The sequence below is a fragment of the Lepus europaeus genome, chromosome 13 (genome assembly GCF_033115175.1).
Source record: "Lepus europaeus isolate LE1 chromosome 13, mLepTim1.pri, whole genome shotgun sequence".
Lineage (NCBI taxonomy): Eukaryota > Metazoa > Chordata > Mammalia > Lagomorpha > Leporidae > Lepus > Lepus europaeus.
In genome coordinates this window covers 46,942,953-46,967,380 of record NC_084839.1, presented here as the reverse complement: position 1 = coordinate 46,967,380, position 24,428 = coordinate 46,942,953, and the positions used below count along the sequence as shown (strand labels likewise).

Here is a 24,428-nt window from a genome sequence, read left to right as displayed (position 1 = left end):
CTTAACAGCTGCAGTATGATGTAGACATTGTACTGAATGTAGGAGTGACTGTCAGACTGTAGACTGTTCACCTAATTGGCTGTTTCAGGTTTCAGTACTGGGGCGGGGGAGGGAAGGGAGGGAGAAAGGAAGGAACTAAGTGGTGCCTGGGAGGTCTCCCCATATTCTAGCATTTTTATGAACTGTAATTTATGTCATGAATCCACAAAGACTTGATTATGGGAACAGAAGTGAAGTGCTAGAGTGTCTTCGGACATGTAGCAGATCCTAGAGAAGTGGGGACAAGTGGTTTATAAATGCAAAAGAGCATATTATGGCTAAACATGGATCTTTTGGTCCTCCAGAATACTCTTAAGTTCCATGAAAGAAAAATACAGCCCTTTTATGTAGATTTGGGAATGCAGGTATCTGTTTCAGCCACTGTATCTTGTTCCTATTCCCCATACCAATAATATTGCATAAAAGGGGCAGCTAATGCCATCGAGAAGCCTCTAAAAGCTCAGAGCTGTTTTGTTTACTTACAGATGAATGGAAACAGGTAGAGTTCAAATTAACTGGAAGATTGTTGCTTGACCTTTTTTGTTGTGGCTAATGTGTAGCTAGATTGGAGAGAAGGAACTACACTGAAAGAGACATGTTGGAACCTGTTTTAAATTAAATTAATTCTACTCTGTTTAATTTGAGGGAGGTTTTTGAAATAAAGTTCCCCATCATAATTTCTCCAATGCTTAAGATTTGGCTTGAAGAGGGAAATCATTAAAAGAGAGAATATATATATCTGTATATCAGTTCTAGTGAAACTGGATTTTCTGGGCCCACAATCAGATCATATGCTCAACAGAATCATAGTAAGGATGTAAGCATAACATGTAGACATCCTGTGTAAGCTGAAAATTTGGCATCCTAAGAAGATTAATGATTTAATGCTTCTCTAATATATTCTTTAAAAAAAACTTATTTATTTGTGTGAGTGACAGAGGGGAGGGAAGAAGGGGAGGAGAGACAGAAAGAAAGAAATTTTCATCAACAACTGGACAACCAAGGCTGCAAGGCTGGGCCAGTCTGAAGCCAAGAGCCAAGAATTCTGTCCATGTCTTCTACATGGGTGGCAGGTACTCAAGTAATTGAGCTATTGTCTACTGCTTCCCAGGTGCATGCACAGGGGGCTGGATTGGTAGCAGATAGCTGGGACTCAAACTGGCACCTTGATACTGGATGTGGGTGTCCCAAGTGGTGGCTTAACCTGCTGTGTCACAATGCTTGCCTCTCCTAATTTGTTCTTAAATGTGTGTCTGATTTATACAAAAGTCTGAGAGCTCCTTTGGGAATGGCTGGTAGTTTCTCTCAGCCTTGCCCATTTTGTTCCAAGCATCTCACTTGGGATGATTAGGAGACTTTGGTAAAGCTACTGAATGAACAAACTTTTGAAGCATGGAAAGCATTTAAATATACAAAGATGACCTAAGGAAGGCTTTCAGGATTAGAGAGGTGAAGACTTGACCTCTATGCTAATAGCAACAATCAAGAAGAACCCCAGGGCCGGGCAGGCTCTGTGGTGCAATAGGTGAAGCAGCCATTTGAGACACAGGCATCCCATACAGGCAAGGGAAAATGGCCCAAGTACTTCTACTCCTGTCAACCCTATGAGAGACTAAGATGGAATTCCTGGATCTTGACTTCAGCCTGTCTCAGTACAGGATACTATTTAGGGAGAGAACCAGGGGATGGAATATGTCTCATTCTTTCTATCTCTCCCATTCTGTTGATCTTTTATAAATAAAATATTTATTTTAAAGTAAAAATAATTTATCTTTCCATATCTCTTTTTTGCTTGAATTAGCTGATTAGCAGTATTCCTACCTCTATATTCAGTGTGTTAAAGGGATTCAAAAACTATAATTCTATTGAGAAATTAAGTGAGCAGAAAATGATAGTTGAAGGATGAAGACGCCTCAACTCTGAAATTCAAGCACAATTATTACAGTTGAGGGATGAGAATGATGAGCCTTACATGCTACCCTGGAAAGTCTCCAAATCTCTAATTCTTTACTTATCTTTCAGTGCATTCACATGGTAGAAGTTTCAATATTTTTGCACTAATTATATCTTTGCATCATATCCTAATGCAGAGGTTAGAAAGGGAAAAGGAGGGAATGAGGGGTTTAGGAGAGGAAGAATGTTAAATGTCAATTGAATTTGTTAACTTACTTTGCTTTCTATTTTCCAGAGTTTCCTCAACTCTGAATTGTTTATGTAACCCACATTCAGGTGTGTGCATGAATGCATACATCTTCATACACCTGTGTAGTTTGTGATCCTTAAGTACTTTTGAGCTTAAAAACTCTGCTGAAAGCTCCCCATTTTCCAACATATTGCATTTTATGAGGACCCTTGGTTGATTGTTGAGCTTTGTGCTCATTGTAAAATAATGAATTAAATCACTGTGTGAACTTGAACATGTTAAAAAATTTTATCGCTATTTCCTCATGGGTCAACATAAACAGATTACAGATTAATAATCCTATTTATGGGGAGGATTAAATATAACAATGAAAACAGTATCTCTGTGTGGTTTTGAAAGCAGAAAGGAAGAGTTACAGAGAGAGAGAGATCGATTTTCCATCTCCTAGTTTATTCCCCAAATGTCCACAACAGCCGGAGTTGGGCTGATCCGAAGCTAAGCACCAATAGTTTCTTCCCTGTACCCAGGAGCCAAGTCTCCCACATGGGTGCAGGGACCAAATACTTGGGCCATCTTCTGGTGCTTTCCCAGGTGCCTTAGCAGGGAGCTGGATCAGAAGTGGAGGAACCAACTCAAACCAGTGCCCATATGGGATGCCGGCATTGCAGGTGGCAGTTTTACCTGCTTTACCACAGCACCTGCCCTGAGGGCAGAATTCTTTAGTTATCTACAAACATACCTTCCCCTGGGGCACCATCGCACACATTTGCAAAATATTTATATAATAACATACATCACGTTATATGGTCTGAGAATTGTTTTAAATATAAACTTTTTGACAGGAAGATAAACTTTCCACAGGTGTCTTTTTCACTTACATGCAAAGACATTTCTATGAGAACTTATATGGTAGGCTCATTATTCATATTTATGTGTATGTTCTCTAAAATAAGTCGCATAAGAGTTTTCAAAAGAGGAAACTACTTTTATCTAATGTCATGGCTCATATCCTATGCATCTAACCACCATGCAGTACTACCCCTCAAAGTATAATGAAGACGGCAAATTCAGAGAATTGCTGAAGTTGTTGATACTGGGGATAGAAATACTGCCCTAACTCAAGGCTGTATGAGGAAAATTATCAGAATGGCATGTGGATAGACAATGGCAGTGGACTAGATGTTTTTGTTCTCTCAGAATTCCTATTCTGAAATCCTAACTCCATGCAGTGGTATTTAGAGTTGGCCTTTGAGAAGTGGTTGGATCACTGGGGTAGGTCCATTGTGAATGGGATTACTATCCTTCTACAAGAGACACCAGAGATTTCCCTTTTGGGCTCTCACCAAGCACTGCATGTGATGGCACCTTAATCTTGGACTTCCCAGTCTCTAGAATTGTGAAATACAATGTTTGCTTGTAAGTCATCACATATATTGTATTTTTTGTTATAACAGCCAAAATCTATTAATTAATAATTCTAATTAATTAATTCTAAATGTAATCCTTCCATCTGATATCAAATCAAGAGATTCTATTTTCAAATGTGAAATCTTTTTTTTTATTATTAAAGGTTATTTTTGACATGCAAGTACAGTCAGCAGTGTCCCCCATATTGGGACAGTGATTATAAAAAGATGACATAACACATGAATTAAGTGTCTTTTTTTAATTGAAAAGCCAACAAACTGTCTAGTTACATTTCTCCCCACCCCCAAAACCACAAACCAGATAGTAACTGAGTCTTCTAGGCAATATACTCAAAGCTGAGAGGATTAAAAATAAGAACAAGTCCTCAGATCCAATTAAGGGAGCCCTGCTACACACAAGCTGATCAATGCCAGTGGTACTGACTGATGGTGCAGCTGAAAGACATCCTAATGGGCCCACTCAGAACGTTTGTTTCAGGTAGCCTCTTTCCAGTTTCCAGCTCATGAATAAAGATAATATTTTTTTAATTCTATTTCAAAAAACTTTTTGGAAGTTGTTTTATTTACAATGCCAACTTTTAAAAGATCACTCAATTTAACCGGACAGTAAACCAGGCAGCAATCACTCTGTGAGAAGAGAGGAAGCCCCAAATGCCACTTTCTATCGAGAACCCACAGTTCAGTTTTATTCAGAGCAAAGTAAACAGGAACTTTCAATCATACTAGAAGAAACTCGGGTTTGGAATCTGTACTCAAACTACACATGCAGTGAGGACAATATTCTGCTAAAACAAATGATTTGCTGCTGTATTTGTCTACGTTTGCCTAATATTAACAATTATAAACAGAGCAGTGCAACTAGTATTTGGAACAATCCTTACAGTGTTACAGTGTCAGGCACAACGTTTCACTTCTCTTCACACCACTGGTTCTCTTTGTGTACCTGGGCTGCTTCTTCTTCAGTAAAGTCATTCTTAATGTTGAAGGTCTTGTGAATCTCCTCAGGAGTCTTCCCCTTGATCATATTGGCAACAGTCTTGCACGTAACGTCCAGCAAACCTTTGATGTCTAAGTAGTTTGCAGCCAGAATAAGCTCAAAAAGTGTTCCTTGGTCAACTTTCAGAAATTCCTGGTCCCAAACAGGGGTATCATCCGTTCACTTTTCTTTGTTCTCATCGTCTTCAGGAGGAGGAGGGTCATCCTTGTGGTGGGTGCACCACTGAATGACCTTTTTTAATATTGCTGCATTAACATTTGGTAGAGGAACAGGGTCATCATCTCCTTCAACATCCATCCCCAAATCTTCCAACATGGTCTTGATAGTCACAGACTGTTTGACAATTTCTACATCAACTTCAAAAATCTCTCCATCAGAACTCTGCAACTTTATTGAAGGCATGGAGTTCAGGTTTGAGGAGCTGGCTGGCCGGAGGCTGACGAGAGAGGGGTGGCGTCAACGCAAGGAGAAGAGAAAGGCGGATGCAAGATTTTCAAAAGTGAAATCTTAAAAAAAAAATAGAAAAAATCAGATCTCTGCCTGCAGAAGTATGAAACAAGACCCCTACTTACACCCTACACAAAAATCAACTTACAATGGATCAGGGATCTAGAACTAAGACCTGAAACCATCAAATTACTGGAGGAAAATATAGGGGAAGACATTGGCATAGGTAAAGACTTCTTGGATAAGAACCCAGAAACACAGAAAATAAAGGCACAAATAGACAAATGAGAATACATCAAGCTAGGAAATTTAAGCACAGCAAAGGAAACACACAAGAAAGAGGCAACTGACAGAATAGGAGAAAATATTTGCAAACTATACATCTGATAAAGGTTTAATATCCAGGATACTTAAGGAGCTCAAGAGACTCAACAACAAAAAAAGCAATCCAGTTAAGAAATGGGCTAAGGATATGAACAGGTATTTTTCAAAGGATGAAATACAAATGGCCAACAGATACATGAAAACATGCTCAGATCACTAGCCATCAGGGAAATGCAAATAAAAACCACAATGAGTTTTCCCCTCAACCCAATATGAGTGAAATTGATATTTTGAGATTTGATTTATAGCCCTTATTTGATTTGATTTGATTGTTTATAGCCCTTATCTATACTCTCGAGAAATAGTGTTTTTACTTCTTACTACTTCTTGAATTCTTTATTTAGTGTAGCATAGAGTTAAGCTTATGATTATAAAGTAATTGACTGAATGCATTGTAAAAATTAAAATGAGAGAGAGTGGGAGTAAAGGAAGGAGAGTATGGTGAATTATCATTATGATCTTAAGACTGTGTTTATGAAATTAGTTACCTTTATATAAATTTAAAAAAGAAAAAAAGAAATAATTTTATTAGTCTTGACCTGAAGAATTACCAATTAAAAGGATGCTTATCTTATTATTGAGACTCATAGTAAAAAATTAACTGTTGAACTAAACTGCTATTGTAAATATGAGTGTTGTTACAACTAGAGCAGAAATCTGACCTAGATATCTGCATTAATAATTTTGTTTCAATGAGGGCAATCAGTGTAGAGTGTATAGTATGGGGAATATTGACTTATTAGAATATCCTTTGAGTCCTTAGCAGATAATTAGAATTTGATGTTGTAGTATTCTTTGAATTTTCAAAGTAGATGAATACATGTCAGCTAACCCAAAAATGATATGTAAAATATTTTAAAGCAAAGTAATATGCCACGTATCTGTTGATTGCCAGTTTTTAATTAGGTACTTAACTGTGCTAGAAACTATACAGGATATAAAGAAATAAAGTTAGGAAAATAACTTTGAATAAACTAATAATCTAGTTTGGGTACACAGAATATATTTGTACAAAAAAACAGAATAACAGCATGAATGTCTCACTAGGTATTTACCTTTGTCTTGTCTACTACTGTATTCTGGATCTAAAAACAGTAGGTGGCAATCATAGCCATAAAATAAGTATTTATCAAGCAAAAAAAGTAAATGAATGAACATATGGCAGGATGAGACAGCTATGTGGTTCCAACAAATAACAGAAGAGCTATAACCAAACTGGCCAGGATTCTCAAATTAAAGGGAATAAGTCATTAAGACATTACAAAAATGGCTGTTGAGGGGTCAGCACTATAGCTTAGTGGGTAAAGCCGCTGCCTGCAGTGCCAGCATCCCATATGGCTGTGGGTTCATGTCCCAGCTGCTCCACTTCTGATTTAGCTCTCTGCTATGGCCTGGGGAAGCAGTAGAAGATGGCTCAAGTCCTTGGGTCCCTGCACCCATATGGGAGACCTGGAAGAAGCTCCTGGCTCCTGGCTTCAGAACAGCCAACTCCTGCCATTGCAACCATTTGGGGAGTGAACCAGCATATGGAAGACCCCCGCCCCTGCCTCTGCCTCTCTCTAACTCTGCTTTTAAATAAATAAATAAATAAATATTTTGAAAAAAATTAAAAATGAAAAAATGCTATTGAGACAATTAGAAGAAATGAGATAAAGGTGCCCACCATGATGTCTGGCACCTACTAAATCCTCAGTTTGTAGCTCTAGAAATCTAGCATAATAATTGAGTAAACAACCTCTTTTCCATTACATAAACATGCATATATATGTATATAGGTGTACATTTAGAAACATGATAATTTAGGTAACTAGAATCAGCTGATTCTCATTATTATAGCTATTGAGCTGACATGTGGGGGATTTTCTTATATAACTAAATTATTTTCCTTTATTTTTATTCCATAATTTCTCATTGAAATGTGGACTGTAATTATCTTTTACTCATATTATTTTGTTTTCCATTATTACTTAGCCAATGCTTGAGTCTATTCTTCTTCATCAATGATTGTGATTTAGTTAATATTAGATTTTTCCACATGTATTGTGGATTGAAGCTTCTTAATTGTGTCTTCCCCTTGAATAGAAATTTTTTTTTTGACAGGCAGAGTGGACAGTGAGAGAGAGAGAGACAGAGAGAAAGGTCTTCCTTTTTCCATTGGTTCACCTCTCAATGGCCGCCACGGCCAGTGCTGCAGCCAGCGCACCATGCTGATCCGAAGCCAGGAGCCAGGTGCTTCTCCTGGTCTCTCATGCGGGTGCAGGGCCCAAGCACTTGGGCCATCCTCCACTGCACTCCCAGGCTACAGCAGAGAGCTGGACTGGAAGAGGAGCAACTGGGACAGAATTCGGCACCCAGACTGGGACTACAACCCCGTGTGGCTGGCACCACAGGTGGAGGGTTAGCCTATTGAGCCATGGCACCGGCCCCAGAAATGTTTGTTTTTAATGGGCTGTAGCCTCCCGAACTCTAAAATGGGATGTTTTGTTTCAATATCTCTTCTGGAAGTTCTGCTAAACTTATGTGTAGTGCAGTGGTATACTATGGAAAATTGCAACTGGAAAATCATTTTGGCTTACTATTTTTGTTTCAAATACTTTCTTTTTTTTTTGACAGGCAGAGTGGATAGTGAGAGAGAGAGACAGAGAGAAAGGTCTTCCTTTTTGCCGTTGGTTCACCCCTCAATGGCCGCCGCGGCCAGCGCGCTGCCGCCGGCGCACTGCCCTGATCCGAAGGCAGGAACCAGGTGTTTCTCCTGGTCTCCCATTGGGTGCAGGGCCCAAGCACTTGGGCCATCCTCCACTGCACTCCCGGGCCACAGCAGAGAGCTGGCCTGGAAGAGAGGCAACTGGGACAGAATCCAGCACCCCGACTGGGGCTAGAACCCGGTGTGCCGGCGCTGCAGGCAGAGGATTAGCCTAGTGAGCCGCGGTGTCGGCCTCAAATACTTTTCTATCACTTGGAATAGATATTTGTCTCTTTTATCAGTCACCACACTTTCATTCATTTTGTTATATGAGTATTCACACACATTGGCTACTGTTACAAGATACATCCCTAGATATTTTGCTTCCAGAAAATTCTGACATGTTTTCTAACCTGAAATATCCTAATAGTAGAGTTAAAATGTATACCTGTTATTTGAAAAGATAACTATGAAAGAGCATATAAGACATTTGCCAAATGAATGGCACTAAAAAGAAGTGCTTTAAGAGTTCAGGCAACAATACAGCTAGAAATGAGAGCAGTGACTGTGGAGCTTCACACGAGTATTTGCTGGGTTGTGTCTTAAAGGATGGAGAATATCATGGAGACTGTTTCTAATAGATGTAGGCAAAAAGAGTGTGGCATGGGGACTAATCAAAAAGGCAAAAGTCAGGGCAAAGGTTTGGTGCAGCAAGTGAAGCCATAACTTAGAAACCTGCATCACATATCAGAGTGTGTGATACAGGCTCCTATCCAGCTTCCTATTAATGCAAATACTGGGAGGAACAGGTGATGGCTCAAGTACTTGGTTCCCTGAGCCCCATACAGGAGACGAAAATGGAGTACTGGACTACTGGATTTGGCTAGGCCTAGCCCTAAGTGTTGGGGCTTTTAGAGGAGTGAACCACCAGATGGAAGATCTTTCTAAGTCTGTATCTCTGTGTCTCTGTCTTTCAAATGAAATGGAAATACATTTTAAAGAAATTAGAGTCAAGAGTACACAAGATAGGAGACATTATAGTCATTTATAGTGACAATAATGAAAATTCAGTGTAGGAAGTATTAAAATTCAGTATGGAAAACATTAAAAAGTTCCTGTCAATTAAATTGGAGAAATGAATTTGTGAGAATTATTTGAACTTCTGGAAATAGATGGTATATTTATGAACTGTCTATATTCACATAGTAATAATAATAGCATACAAAGCAATTTCCAGTTGACAAATTACTTTTATAAGTATATACAATTGCTTGTTTGATCTGTGCTGCCATCACTGTGAGATACATTCTAGTCATATTCTTAGATAACGGAAATTGAGAGTCAAGTAGTTTAAACGTATCCCATGTCACATAACTGGAACGTGTCTGAAAACATGTGTGAAGCCAGGTATCCTGAATCCTGTTGTTCATTAGTCATCCCATCCTACTAATTGCTACTGCATGGCTGAAACTGGTATGTATATGAGATGGCATTTCCTGTATAGTGTTAAGAAATTAACTCATTTCTGCCTAGATAATACCATTCAAATGGACAAAAATGAGACATCGTTTGAGTAGAAAAAATTGTTTAATACACAGTTTCTGTATTGTTTTCAATTGAATAATGATTTGTGTACAAGTGTGGCACTTTTAAAAATAAACATCCCCATATACAGATTTTAAACTGAATTTCTCTAGTAACATTACAAGTAACTTTCTCTGTCATATTAACCTTATAATTAAGTAGTACTCTCAGGAGAAGATGACTAGAGTAGAAGTTAAAATGCTGTTTGGCATGCCCACATTCCATATAGGAGTGCCAGGTTTCAAGTCCCAGCTATGTTCCTGATTCTTGCTCCCTGCTAATGCACACCCTGAGAGGGAACAGGTGATGGCTTGGTCCCTGTCACCTAGGAGGGAGATCTGGAATGAGTTCCCAGCTCTTTGTCTTGGCCTGGCCAACCCTGGATTTTGTAGGCATTTGGGGAGCGAACCAGAAGATGAGATTTATCTCTCTCTCACTCTCCTTTCTCTCCCCACCATGCTTTCTCCCTCTGCCTCTCTAATAAATAAATGAATAAAAATTATAAAAGAAATCTCTCTTAACATTTTCCCAATTATTTCATATTCCTTTCCTGAATTATACTGTTATTCTGAATTATACTTTCCCTGTGATGTAAACATACCAGATATTAATAAACTTATTTAACAAGTATATGAAAACATAGTATGGTCTGCCCATGTACTATTCACATTGATGGTGGAGCTAGATATCTTGAATCTCAGAAGGACCAACGTTTCCTAATTCCAGGCTACTTACCAGGATATTCATCACTGTTGGCATTTGATCATGCAATTAGTACATGTCATAAGGTATGAAAATATTTATCAAGAATTGAGTGTATCTGGATTCTTTCTGGAAGCATGGAATTTCAAACTAAGCTCTAGATCTTTCATTATACTTGGTGCTATAAAAGGAACTGAATTAACATTTATCTAATTTTATCATGTAACTATATACTGTGACATTTACCTTGGAAAATGATTGATGGAAGAAGGAAACAGCCTTTCAACATGAACTGTGTGTAGAAAAACTGCCATGATCCTGATGTTGGACATGCACCAACCTTGCTTCTAAGTGCTCAGTTCCAGAAAGGGTTACTTTCTTAGACAAGGACTCTGAAAAGAGATAGATTTCTCATAATATATTACAGAGAAGTCTGAGTTATGGCTTTCTTCTCTCCTCCCTCTGGCTGTATGTGAAATGTTTCATTTGGCCTCTTGCAATTTCCAGGAGGATTAAAGTACAAACTGTATAGCCAAGGGATCCATCCATAGCACTACAATAGAGTTAGTTAACCTTGACTAATGTTAATTTAGCTACTGGAAATGGTAAGAGGCAGAGGAATGTAAGACAAATGCCAGGTCATAATATTCGTTATTAAATATCTGACTACTTTCTCTAACATTTTAGCTAATTTCTCCCTAATTTTTACAGTCAGAGGTAAATAACTTACTGGTAGATATTAGGCATATAGCTTGCACATCTCTCTTTCTCTTTGATTTTTATATGATAATTTGTCCAGAATGTGATGATATAATTCAAATTCAGCAACAGTTTTATTTACTGCACATTATTTGGGTTATAAGAAAAATATCAAAATCAAATCACATTGCATTTCCATTAGCCTGTTTCCAAGAAGGATAAGGGTTTTAAATCATTTGATTTTGGCTTAGTAATAAGCTCATGTAGTTACAAACTACTCCTCAATAATTTTTAAATTTCCCTATGATGTTATTATGTATTTTGGCTTATACCAGTGTTAGAATAATCTGTTTCTTTGTGACATAAATATACATTTACATACATACCATCCCAACTAGTCTCTCCTTACACATTTGTAAATTGGAAGTAGAAGATACATTGCAGCATAAATTTGAAAAGGACAGGATGATTTGATATTTTTTTCTCTCTGTACTGATTTTAACTCAGAGTCAAGTTAATCAGCCAAAGCTGGCTGCTTTTAGAACACCCTGTAAGTGGCATCTCTACCAGTTAAGGATTTTCTAGGTCTGGATTCTCTTGTGCCCATGAAAAGTTATGAAAAGGTGTCTCATGAAATTCTACTGTCTTGTGTAAAATATTACATTAGAATAAGATTGCTTCCAAATGGATACTGAGTTAAACACTGTAAGTTGTAGTTTAGACTTGATACAGCTATCAGATATACAAGCACAAAGGATATAAAAGCTACTGAGAATTAATTTTAAACTGGGAAACAACATGTAAGAGATCTCATAATTATCAATTGAAATTTTTAAGTATGAAAATTGGAGAATAATTGCTTCCTGCAATTACACATTTTCCCAGAGAAAAACAATGTCAAAGCAAGTCAGCCATTTTGCCTATTAATGTCATCTTTCGCTGGCTAAGCTAGCCCCCTAGAACGGGGGCTGAAGTCATGAGGTTACACTGGGGCAGAAAGCCACCAAGCTCACAGGGCAGAGGAACAGCTCCATAAATTCTGTGTATGAGACTTAAAGGGTTGAGATGATGATGTGTCAGAATTACGGAGCAAAGTGAGAACCCTGTTGTGATTTTTGGTATTAAGAGAAAAAGATGTCATCTATTTTGTGTGATGTTAGTGTTAATAGAAGAATCGAATGAGATAATGTATCTAAAAGCCTTTTGGAAAGTGTGAAAGGCTAGGTAAGGACACTGGGAGTCTGGATTGGCCTACATGAAGCTGAGATCTTTGATTTATTGAGAAGTTGACCGCTGGGTGACCCAGAGTAGCAGCCACCATCAGACTCTGAGTGAAAGGAGTGATTTTATTTATCAAATTGGATGAACCTAAAGCTGTGTTTAAATTTTTGTAAAGATTTATTTATTTGAGAGTGTTATGGACAGAGAGAGGGAAAGACAGAGAGAAAGCTCTTCCTTACGTTAGTTCACTCCCCAAATGGCCACAACGGCCGGAACTGCGCTAGTCCGAAGCCAGAAGCCAGGTGCTTCTTCCTGGTCTCCCACGCAAGTGTAGGGGCCTAGCCATCTTCTACTGGTTTCCCAGGCCACAGCAGAGAGCTGGACTGGAAGAGGAGCAGCCAGGACTAGAACCGGTGCCCATATGAGATGCCAACGCCATAGGCGGAAGATCAACCTACTGCACCACGGTGTCAGCCCCAAGCTGTGTTTAAATTTTAATTCATGACTGAAACAATTTTTAAGAACATAGTAATTTATTTTGTTACTTTGGTAGATACATTAGCTGTATCAGATAGGAAAGGAAAGATCTTGGAATCATACTGACACCTCTGGTTTGGGACCTGGTAGCTGTAATTGCCTGTGCGATCTCAGCCAAGTTAACTAAACCCTCAGAATGTGTGAAGTAGATTTAGTAACATATCTTTGTGGAAATCATTATTTGACAAATCATTAAGTAGTTAGCATGCATCTTAAAATAAGTATGAGGAAAGATCGAATTCCTTTCCCTATTTATAAAAGTGTGGATCACTCACTTCGTCTATTTTGTGCTGCTATAACAAAATGCCACAGACTGGGTAACTTGTGAAGAATAGAAATTTATTTCTCACAGTTTTGGAGGCTGAGAAGTATAAAATCAAGGTAGCCACCATCTGGTGTGTACTGAGGGTTTTCTTGCTACATCCTTGTGTGGTAGGAAGCAGATGGCCAAACAGGGACAAATTTGTGTCCTCCCTGACAGAGATCAACAGAGAGAACCCATTCCTGCCAGCCCTTTTGTACTGCATTAATTCATTCATGATGGCAAAGCTCTCATGACTGATACACCTCCAATCGGCCCACTTCTCAATACTGTTACATTAGGGATTAAGTTTCTTTTTTTTTTTAATTTTTATTTATTTGACAGAGTTATAGACAGTGAGAGAGAGAGAGACAGAGAGAAAGGTCTTCCTTCCGTTGTTTCACTCCCCAAATGGCTGCTATGGCTGGTGCTGTGCCAATCTGAAGCCAGGAGCCAGGAGCTCCCTCCTGGTCTCCCATGCAGGTACAGGGGCCCCAGCACTTGGGCCATCCTCCACTGCCTTCCCAGGCCACAGCAGAGAGCTGGACTAGAAGAGGAGCAACTGGGACTAGAACCCAGATCCCATATGGGATCCCGGCACTGAAGGCAGAGGATTAACTATGTGAGCCACAGCCCCAGCCCCAAGGGATTAAGTTTCTAACATATGAATTTTCTGAGCCACATCCAGACCATAGCATCCAGTGATGCTCAAAATGCAGTCCCTGAACGATCATCAGAATCACTTGCATGGATGAAAGTGCAGGCTCTTGAGGCCTCATTGAAGGCTTCCAGAGGTGGTTTGTGGCAAACTGCTTGTTGATAAATAGTCCAGCCAATACTTAAACTTCCCAAAAATGGCAACATCTGATTACATGGAGCCCTGCAATAGAAACTAGTACTTGTTATGCAGGGTTGTTGAATTTGAGCATCTAGAAGTTTACATTTAAGCTGAGTTGACCCATTGAGTAAGTGGAAGTTTCTATTTTATAGTAGTTTTCTTTGCTATGATTTGCTTCATGATCCCAACATCGAGAAGAGTCATTAAATAAATATCCCCTTCAATTAGAGGATAGATAAGTAGATAAAGGTTTTCAAGGTTTTGCTGCATCTCGTTGTAATTTAACATGGTAGATGTGGTTAGGTATAAAGAGTATTGAATTGCATGTGTCAAAAACCTTGTGTAAAAGTTGAAAACCAAACTGTGACCAAAGATTTGTTCTTTTCTTGCCAGAAAAGCAGATAAGCAAGTAGGGAAATTCAGAATAGATGTTTATCAACTCTATGCTATGTGCTCACTCACCAGCTAAGAATTGGGTGTACATTTTTAATATGTATAAGTTGTATACTGAGTAATTTATTTTTAGTGTTCTTAATGTTTATTAATAACTCCTTCAAAGATGGGAAAAGAATGTTTAGGCTAAAAAACCTGTCGATTTGACATTAACTTAAATGCCTAAGCCTTATTGAAAGAATAAATTATTGAAATTGCAGAGCATTAGTGACATCTGATAGCTAGCTGAAAAGCACAGAAATCATACTCAAGAATAGACAAAGAAAGAAAAATGTTTATGAGGTTGTTCCAGTACAGAGAGAAAGAGTAAGAGAGAGGAAAGAGAGGAGAGAGAGAAGAGAGAGAAGAGTAAAGAGAGGAGAGAGGAGAGAGAGAGAGAGGCACTTGTCTGCATTTGTCTTGTGGGTATTGCCTAACTTATATTTATAGCAGCAGGAATGAAAGTGTTCTCTATGGTTGTCTGGAGTTAATGCATTAGATGACCAAGATGTGAGTTTCTGCATTTCTTCTCTTTTTCGCCATGCTGAAACATTAAGGTCCTTTGGCTGTTATCAGGACTAAGTATTATCTGTTCATGATATTCATTGCTGGAATATGTTCAACAGTTGAATTACCTTTAGTGGTAATAATTGAAAGCTGTGTTCACTCACAATGCAGAGTTTGCAAGCCAATAATTTTACTTGCTTTCTCAGTTTTTGCAGGTCTTTCTTTATATTGGAGAGTCTGTTTAATCAATGCACATGTTCTGGTGAATGCTTTCCAGGCAACAATTGAGATGCCCTAGATTTTTCTCCTCACTGATCAATAAAACTGATATATGATATCTCAGCTCAAACTGTGTCCTCTAGATAGGATTGCTGGGAAATTGGTTCACCATAGGACATCCATTACAGTAGAAATCGTGATGGCCTTGTGATCTTAGGAAAATGCCTTGACCTGGCCATGGTATCCTCCTTCTCCAGATGTTCAAATAATTCTGTACTTGAACCAGTGGATACTTCTCTCCCTAAGTCTGGGATAATGGTACAAACCCAGAGGGCCAAGATGTCTGCCTGAATCAACTCAAAATGACAATTTCATGCAAGAGAAAGTGCTGGGTGCTTTTTGATTCCCTTGGTTTTCCCAGTGTATTCCTTTAACTCATAGCGACGGTGACCAAATTCCTGTCTGTGCCCGTTGTTCTGTGGATACTTGTTAATGGCACCAACACCTTAGACTGGCACCTTCTCTAAAGTGTTTCATTTTGGATGAAAAAATATGTGGGCTCCCTCATAATTCATCTCAAGTTAACTTCCTTTGGGAAGACTTACTTGACACTATATAAAAGCTAATTAAGCCATCCTGTTGTAATCTCTCATAGCACTGTGTTTCTGTTGTACTGTGCTTAACATATTGGTTGGTAATTTTCCCCTGTGAGATTGTAAACTCCATAAAGACAAAGATAGTGTATGGTTCAGAGTGGCTTCTCAATGTCTAGTAATTATATAAGAGGTGCTCAGTAAATATTTCTTAAATAAATGTTGTATATATAACGTGCCATCCACCAATGCAAAGATCAACTAGTGAGCCATGTATACACCTGGTGAAGAAGCTGACATCCGCTAGTGCTCTGAGGAAGGACTCACACTGTCATTAACTCTTTGGAGAAGATTCTTTGAAGGCTGGTTCACAGGAAGCCAAGAGAAGAGTAAAATTCCTTTTAAAACCAAAAGGAAAGCTGCTGTTGGCATGGATTCCAGGAATAGTGATTGGCTTCGGTTATACTTGGAGATTCACCTGGTGGGCTTGACTCAGCTTCAGTAGCATGGAGTTTCTTCATCCATCTCATTAGGGATCCTTGCCCTGGAATCTTCTTTAGCAGTAACAGAAGAAAATATATGAGAAGGGATGATGGGGTTAGAATAAGGGGTGGAGAGAAGCTGGCTAGGTCTCACTGATGCCTTAACAGCAGTTCCCCCCTGAATGGCTTCATGTCTTTCACCTAACTTTATGGATTTGTATTAGGCAGGGGTATTATGTCTCACGGGAAAATGAGTTTTTCTTCTGTGTGACTTAAGCAGCCTACCTATTATTGAGAATCCACCACACAAAGTCATGCAACATCTCTTAAACACTGAAGCTTGCCTTTTACCAGATGTTTCACATTTTTAATCCTGGTAGTGAGGATCTAGCAGGGAAATCTCAAGTCATGTTCTCAATAACTGGAGCCAAACAATCATTTTTAAAATGTTTATTTATTTTCATTTATTTTAAGGGGAAAGGGAGAAGGATCTCCTTATAGTTCACTCCCCAAATGGCTGCAATATTTAGGGCTGGCCAGGCCAGTGTCACCAGCCAGGATTTTAGTCTTGGTGTCCTACATGAACCCAAGTACTTGAGCCATCATCTGCTGCCTTCCAGGGTGTACATTAGCAGGAAGCTGGCTCAGTAACAGAGTCACTGGGACTCAAACCCAGACACTCCAATATAGGAGGCTGGCGACTTAGCCCACTGCGCCACATCACCTTCTCTGAGCCAATTTTAACTCAAACACACACACAAAATGAACTGTTAAGAATAACTGCCAAGCTGTTGCTACATATAGCTGATACAGTTACAACCAAATGCTAATAAAATTGATTCTAATCAACATATGCATTTTCAGTTGCAATTTATATGATGTTCTTGCAAATATTAAAAAAGTTCATGTACCACCAGAATCTGAGTGCCTGAGGAATTTAAGATTATGCATCCTTCTGTGAGGCAATTTCTAAACTTTTTTTTTTTCATCTCTACAGTTTTTTGGTTATCAGATTCAATGATACAAAAGTTCTAATCTTCAGAATGTTTTCCAGTATCAGATACCTTCCCTTCTCCTAATTTTCTTTGATTACTCCCAGAACACTAATCAGTATTTTTCTCTATAAATCAAATATTAGTAAATTGCTTAAATAATAGTTGAAATCCTTATGAAAGATGAAATATTCAGGTAGCAAACGTGAGGCAATGCTAATATTGTTAACTGGTAATTATGAATTGTAACTGGTGATTGGATTTAAATGTAAACAGTGTTAATATAATACAGGAAAACCTGAAGATTTCCCAGGATCTAACATCTGAATGATGGGATACTTTATCTCTAGGCAAAGAATGAAGAAGGAAGCATTTTTTAAGTAGATAGGGTATTCTTTTTGTATGAGTACCCAGAGTTCATTGCCACTGGCTTCTTCTGGGTCAGTCACATTGTTCTAAATGAATGATGCTGTCAGAATTTTGAAGAATGGCAAGGAGTTCTGCAGTTGGGTCTAGATATAATGAAAATTCCCCGGCAGCTTCCTGGGCTACATCTGGGCAGCAGGATTAAATTTGAGCTCGAGTTTTGAAATGATAAAAAGCTGTTTACATTTTCAATATGTTTATCAGAAGAAAGCTGGAAGTCCAAGATAACTTCAGCAAGAAATTTGGAAGTTGAAATTGGTATCAGAACCGTCTGAAAGGATCTGCTGCAGTTGAACATCACTCACATTTCCACCGCCAAGAACCAGCACTGCACTTTTCTTCCAGAATTATTTTTAACCAGCTTGGAAGTTATCCAGGTTTGACTCTCCCAAAAGCAATTTTGTAGATGTGAGAGGGAGTAACTGGGTTCTGATTCAAAAGACAGGTACACCTGATGTCTTTTGTACAGCTGCGAAAATCCTCAGGATGGTCACCACTTCTTATTCCGAGATGGAACAACTTAAGTGTGAAAAGCAGTTTCTCCCAAAGATAATGAAAACCTGAAAGACAAATTAGAGTTAAGCAAGCAGATGCAGACACACCTATGTTCCTTTTTTCCTTCCTCAGAAAATATCCAGGCAATGAACTGAAAGATTTATAACCAGAATCATTAGCAACAGCTACATATACTCAACAGAAATGACAGTTGCTACTTTAAAACTGTCTCAACCTTGTGCACGTTCACTGGATATTTGCCATGAGATAAATTGGCTGCTACCACTCGGTGGTTGTTCCATTTTAAAGTATGAGGAAAATTAAGAAGATTTATGTTAAAGGGAAAACAAATGGAATCTGAAGTAGGAAATGTTTCATAATACTTGGTTCTTGAAAAGAAAAAAAAGTACTTCTTTCAGCCTGATTATGTTGGAATTGTCTTATGCTATCACATTGAGATTAATGATGCACCAATCACTGATGGAATTCCCAATTTAGTTATATTTTATAGATTTCATATGAAATTTATACCTTCAGCAAAATATAGTCAAATGTAAGAATAGCAAAGTGAATTAAAATATTTATTAGTGTTTGCTTTCAACTCATCATAAACCATAGCTAGTATATACTTTATTGCCTGTGAAAACGTGTCTTAAAATCAGTGTTTATCTTGAAGAAAATTTTCAGTGTCATTGTTTGACAATTAGAGAAACACTAATTCTCCAGCTCCCAATATTGCCTTATCATTTAGCTAAAACCATTTGCTAAGGTTGGATTGAATTCTCCCTGCCATTAATAGGAATATTTGCTAGCCTATTGGGTAAAATACACCAGAATGTATCCCACACATTTTGTGTCTTTTGCCTTAAGAGTCTTCTGAAAAACAAGCATTGGCTAGATAACCCAGAAGATACATGCATCAAAAAGTACCTTGGAGTTAGTAGAATGTATGGTTAGGAAGGAAAGAGAGATCTGATATGTTACTTCAATTATGGAAATATGTTTTGATGATTGACAAAGAAATGAAGAAGGCCATAATCATAGTTTCCCTGTAATAGCACACAAGCAGTCCTCAAGAAAGAATGAGAACCTCATGATAGTCAGGTCTAATAGATGGAATTCAGCAGTTGGAATGTGGACTGAGACCCACAGCAGAGTTGGGTATCATCACTCTAGTGCTTGACCACTAAGTGTTTTTTGTTTGTTTTGTTTTAAGATTTATTCCAGTCCAGCTCTCTGCTGTGGCCTGGGAAGGCAGTGGAGGATGGCCCAAGTGCTTGGGCCTTGCACCCACATGGGAGACCAGGAGGAAGCACCTGGTTCCTGGCTTCGGATCGGCACAGCACGCCAGCAGTAGCAGCCATTTGGGGGGTGAACCAACGGAAGGAAGACCTTTCTCTCTGTCTCTCTCACTATCTAACTCTACCTGTTAAAAAAATTTTTTTTAATTTTATTTGAAAGGCAGAGTTACAGAGAGAGAGGGAGACACACACACACATGCACACATGCACACACACACAGATCTTCCATCAACTGTTTCATTCCACAGATGGCTCTACAGTGGTCAGGGCTGGGCCAGGCCGAAGCCAGGAGCCAGGAGCTTCTTGTGGGTCTTCCACATGAATGGTAGGGGCCCAAGCACTTGGGCCATTTTCTGCTGCTTTCCCAAGTCGTAAGCAGGGAGCTGGATCAGAAATGGAGCAACCTGGTGCCCATGTAGGATGCCACCGTTACAGGTGGTTGTTTAACCTGCTACACCACAATGCCAGCCTCCAGTCACTAGCACTTTGTCTCTCTTTTCTGTGTGTGATTTTTCTGCATTTACTTCTGCTACCAGGAGACTCCTTTTTCTCTAGTTAAATTTTCTAGGAGGTAGTTGGAGGGGAGATAATTAACACACTTCCTCTCTGTGCATATTTTGTTGTGGGCACAATGCGGGCTACAGACCAGTCTGGCAAGGGCACTTTTTAAAACATTTCGCCAACCAATAGCACATCAGTTGTGGCCATGGATGTGTGGCCAGTGGTCCACTGTGTGGATTGAAACATTTAGAAAGAAATATTAAAATGAAGATGAAGGTGTCACTTGGCTTATCTTATTTTTAAGACTTGGTGAATCTAACTCTCTTCCCCTCATATTTCATGAAAAACATTTTATGTGTGAAGTTCAAAGTAATTACATAGGTCAGAAGAATATCAAGTAATGACAAATTACACAGGTCAAAATACACCTGTTGCCAGCACCAGATTCCTTCTTTGCTGTTGGTTAAAAGACAGAGTGTTGCTCTCATAGGTATGGATCACCTACAATGTACCAGGCACTTTGCTAAGTGCTTTCCTTCATTATCACAGTTAATCCTCCCCACAAGGTAATCTGCCTTGATAGATTTAACACACTTATTGACTTTATCTCTCTAATTTATCCTGAATTCACTTTGCTATTCTTACATTTGACTACATTTTGTTGAAGGTATAAATTTCATATGAAATCTATAAAATTCTCCTTCATCACTAAAGTCCATTAGAGCTGCCAGAATTTATATAAGCTACATATGTAGAACCCAGAGTTCTGCAGCTCCCATAGATACCTTTTATTATATAATAGTTTTGCATCATATTTATCACTGAAGCACAGGATTAGTTCTTTACTTAAATGCCCTTCATGGCACTCCCTGAGCTTTCTACTGAGGTGGGGCTTTTGGGGGAAGCTACTGATCACCCCAACAGGCTTGAAATGAAACATTCTCAAATTGAATGTAACATAGAACAAGCCTTGTAGAAAATGATGTGGACAATCTGTAGTTACCCTCTTCCTTTCGTTGCCATGTAGATATTTAGAACTACATGGTGTAAAAATAAGTTCACATAAATACATGACCATAACCATCAGAAAACACTTACCTGATTCTGTTAAACATATTTCAGTTTCTTGACAGCTGCATTACAGTCTTGCTCCTCTCACCCTCATCCCACCTCCCTATTAGGAGTTTGACTTGCTGTTTCTCAGCAGTCTGCTCTGAGGCACAGGTGTTCTTATAACTCTTTGTCCTTGTCAAGAATAGCTCAAATTATTATTTTGCATTGCTACAGAATCTATCTTATTTACAATTAAATGAAATGAACAAATCCTGACAGTAATAAAGTGCTTTAGCACATTAGAGAATGTTGAGATTATCATAAGCTCTTTGTTTTTGATAGCTTTAATTTTTCCCCCTCTTACTAGAAATCTAACTATCATCCCTTGTTTATACCTCATTATTAAGGGAGGAAGGGAGTAGAACAAAAAGGTTATTTTGAGAGGGACATTCAATTAGGTATAACAGTGAATTCTGAAAAAAAAAATTGTGTGTGATAGTTTTTAACATCAGGGAGATAATTATAAAAATGACAAGAAGGGTGAACTTTTATATTATATGTTGACATCATATATACAACTAAAAAAACAAAATATATTGTCCATGGTTTTTTTTTTTTTTAGTTTGGTGAATATACCTGAGGAATTAACTAAAATAACAAATAATGACCCAAAGTAAGCACAGGAACATATACCATTTGGCAAAGAGAAATTTTAAAAAATCAAGAAAATATGAACTATTAATGTTTTTAATTCTTTGATCTTTGATAAGAGGGCCAAAGCATTATAAATTTTAAAAAGGCAATGCATATGTTTACATACATAGAGAAAATTTTCTCTGTTTTCTTTAGTTATGTTGAGAAGACACGCTATGTGGCTTTGTGAAGCTTGTAAAAGAGAACTGAGCTATGTAGGTCATTCTTTGAGATGTGCTTTCTCTTCTGTGTTTTAAACATGCTGAGTACAACTGACTATTTTTTTAACTACAGTATCTTTTTTTTAAGAACTATTTATTTATTTGAAAGGCAGAGTTACAGAGTGTTTATGGGGAGGTGTGTGAGGGAACAATGAGAGAGGTCTTTCACCTGCTGGTTCACTCCCCAAGTGGCTGTGATGGCTGAGGCCAGGTCAATCCAAAGCCAGGAGCCAGGAGTTTCTTCCAGGTCACCCATATGGGTGCAGGGGCCCTAGTACTTAGCCTAAGGCAGCTGCCTTAGCAGGGAGCTGTAGAAGAAGAAGAGTAGCCGGGACTTGAACTAGAACCCATATAGGATGCTGGTGCCACAGGTACCCACAATGCCGTAGCACCAGTACCTAATTACAGTATTTTTTTTCTTTTTTAAAAATTTTATTCCTTTATTTGAGAGAGAGAGAGTTATAGACAGAGAAAAGGAAAGACAGAGACATCCATCTTCCATCTGCTGCTTCAATCCCCAGATGGCTGTCATGACTAGAGCTGGGCTGATTCAAAGCCAGGAGCCAGGACCTGCTTTTTGGTCTCCCACGCAAGGGACTAGTCACTTGAATCATCTTCACACTACAGTATCTTTTAAGATAAGCATCAGTCAAAACTTCTGTCTCCATTCTTGGTAGGATGTTCATGTACAAATACGCTTAGGAAGCACTGGTTTAAGCAAAATTATGCTACCTCAGATATGTTTACATAATTATGGATATGGTGAATTTCTGAGACTATGCAACATTTCCATAACTCACTTGATCATATAATGCCTTTCTTTTTCCCCCCAAATATTGGAATCAAATTAAAGAAATCTGACATTAAAGCTATCATTTTCAGTCATTAGTCTATGATTAACAATATAGAAGTTATTAACACATGCATATTCAAATTGAATATGGATTATATGAAAACACACTTATGAATAAGCATAAGCTAGATATGATGAATAATTTGGGGACATTTTACCTATAGGAGGAAAGGCTTACTTAAATGTAATTTAATGTAAATGTTATTTTTTATAATTTCAAGGAGCAGAGTATCTAGTTAGGACTAGGTTTTACTTCTCTCTGTGATAAGTTGGAAGAAGCACCTTCTAGACAATTAAAGGGATTGTTTTTACCTTGATCTCTGCTCTTTATAAATCCCTTGGTCTAGGTATAAGGGTAAAAACTTATCCTCTCAAAACACTGAGCAATCAATAAGTATGATCAATCCTTATTTTTGAAGTTCAAGCTGATCTTTATAAAAATGACATATAGTAGCAACACAATATGATATTTTATTACCCCTAGTTAATGGTCTATGCAGTACAAGGATTCAATAGACTTTACATTTAGATGCAGTTATTACTAGCACAACAAGGTCACAGAAACTTTGAGTTTGCTAGCATAAAAGAGGTAGTTTAAATTTAAGACCCATAGGACATTTGATCTTTTGTCTTTTTATTTCACCTAAAATATTCTTCCTTTCTTTGTTTTGGCTCCCCAAGTTACAAAATATCTTGTCCAGAAAAATTACCACTGACCTGGCAAAGGATACAGTCAAGTCGATACCAATTTCATATAAATTAAATAGAAGAGCTGTGCTCCATCACTTTGACAAGTAAATTACATGAAACTCAGCTAGAGATCGGGTGTTGGTTGCTTTTCCAAATGGCATGATGGTGAAACAATCTCATTGGACACGATTAGCAGTTTGAGTACCTTCAAATGTAGATACGCCTTTGGATCTTCCTCAAACTTCACTGAGCAAAAAATTTAAGCATAAAGTTCCATTAGAAGGTACTCCATGATATAAGAGATCCTCAAAAAAGAAAATGAAAAATACAGATTATAAAAAAAAAAAAAAGACTGTGCCTGGATTTCAAGAATTTTGACACGAAATAAACCTATCTTCTGTTTTTCCACAGACTTCTTGAAGTACCCTGTAAAGCAATTTTAAGCAAGTCTTTGTTGTGGGATAGGTATACATTTGGAATAAGCAAGGAAGGGAAATAAGTATTTTAAGAACATATTGTTATCTCTGTTTAATCTTTAGTCAGACAAATATGCCCACTGTATGCATAATGTGTATTCCAGGGAAATCAACAGAGTGAGTGAAAGGAGTGCTGTGTGCGGAGTTTAGGGAATGCTTGTTGTTTTGCATTCTTGCTGAAAGGGCTGTTGAAACTTAACATACTAAGGGGGCTCTGTTAGTCTCCTGTTGTTGCTGTAGAAATAATCACAAATGACTTAAGACAATACAACTTTAATTTCTTTTTTTAGAAAGCTTTTATTTAATAAATATAAATTTCATAGGTACAGCTTTTGGAATATAACAGTTCTTTTCCCCATACCCACCCTCCCACCCCCACTCCCATCCTACCTCCTATTCCCGCTCCCATCCCATTCTTCATTAAGATTCATTTTTAATTATCTTTATATACAAAAGATCAACTCTATACTAAGTAAACATTTCAATAGTTTG

At 38.1% G+C, this 24,428-nt stretch overlaps 1 protein-coding gene and 1 pseudogene across 5 annotated transcripts in view; one reads left to right on the top strand and one right to left on the bottom strand.

Moving 5' to 3' along the window:
• The window catches only part of NRXN1 (neurexin 1), a 1,232,227-nt gene that overhangs the window by 348,408 nt on the left and 859,391 nt on the right, over window positions 1–24,428 (top strand). The window lies entirely within an intron of this gene.
• On the bottom strand, window positions 4,269–5,008 carry LOC133772663 (S-phase kinase-associated protein 1-like; annotated as a pseudogene).